The sequence below is a fragment of the Watersipora subatra genome, chromosome 4 (genome assembly GCF_963576615.1).
Source record: "Watersipora subatra chromosome 4, tzWatSuba1.1, whole genome shotgun sequence".
Classification (NCBI taxonomy): domain Eukaryota; kingdom Metazoa; phylum Bryozoa; class Gymnolaemata; order Cheilostomatida; family Watersiporidae; genus Watersipora; species Watersipora subatra.
The window spans coordinates 16,207,161-16,208,502 of NC_088711.1; positions in this window are offsets into that span (position 1 = coordinate 16,207,161).

Consider the following 1,342-nt stretch of genomic DNA (forward strand, 5'->3'; position numbering starts at 1 on the left):
AACTACTGGCCCACACAAGACTGTAGACCACATTTAGAGGATAGTGCAGCAGTGTGAGACCCATGCCAACAGTGTCAAGTGTACAGCATAAAATGGTTCAAAATACAACTGTATGTTTCATTTTTGATGTAAGAGAAAGCATAACCAACACTTGCGAAGCGCTAAACCTAGAAACTCTAGCATCAAGGCGCTGCAACATTAGACACAACCTTCTGCATAAACTTCGAGCCAAAAAGGAAAATCATTCACCTCTTATAGGCTTATACGACAAATTGATGAACAGCAAAATGAAAAACACTCCGAACACCAGAGCTAGCACTAGCAGTGACCCAGCTACAGTAGATGCAAAGGCTTCAACCTTGCAAGCTTTTCACCATAACCTGTGCGAATTAAAATCCAAGTTTCATATAGCAAATTAGTTGCCAATATAACAACAAAACTGTACACAGTGCTGGGTAAGAACTTAAAATACTGAGGCGTACCCATTGCCACAACCTCTAGTAAGTACTAAAGGAGAAAAGCAGGAGTAACGTTTTGCATGGTAAGTAGGGCGATGAAAAGTTGTCACTAATTGAGTAGTTCGACTTGAGAACTTTATGGTAAATTAATCAGACATCAGTAATTTTCCACTCCTATCTTAGCAGTTGATTGGGCCTTAAAAAGCCGATATGGAACACTGCGCTACAAAACGAAAAGCTTTAAGATCAATATGAACATTTAGTTTTTGCTTAGATTCCCAAAACTTATACGCTTTTACATTCTGAATAAGCTTCATACGATAATTAAACATTAGCTCACAACAACTGCTATTATGAACAATGTTTAATAACTCGTTAGAGCACTTTTTTGTAACCGTAAAATAAAACTTCACATCCAGAATAATTTTGGCCTATTACTCAATCATTTATTAGCCCTAAACAGCGTTCGACAAATAGTAAATGGTTTGAGGTAACAACAAATTACAACTTATGAAGTACGAAGGCTACAAACCACGAGTCAGGTTTAAAGAGTCGCTTTATATCCCACTTTTGATAAGGAAAGCTACGATGCAGCATTAGAAAAAGATGCTGCATTTACGACAATTTAAGGATGTGCTATAGTCTAGCGCTCGATCAATTGTTGCTCGCTCACTTCAGTGCAACTAGGTAAATGCAACTAGACGCAAAATCGTGTCCGAATCGTAAATGTATGGTTAAAATTAATTTTTTTGAAAAACACAAAATTTCATTCATAATTAAAAAAAGCAAAAATGAAACAATATTATTCCTCATAATAATTTTTGAATTTTTTGTAACAACCGTTGAGTAACACAATTCTCCTAAACGCGAGAATTAAACGAGAT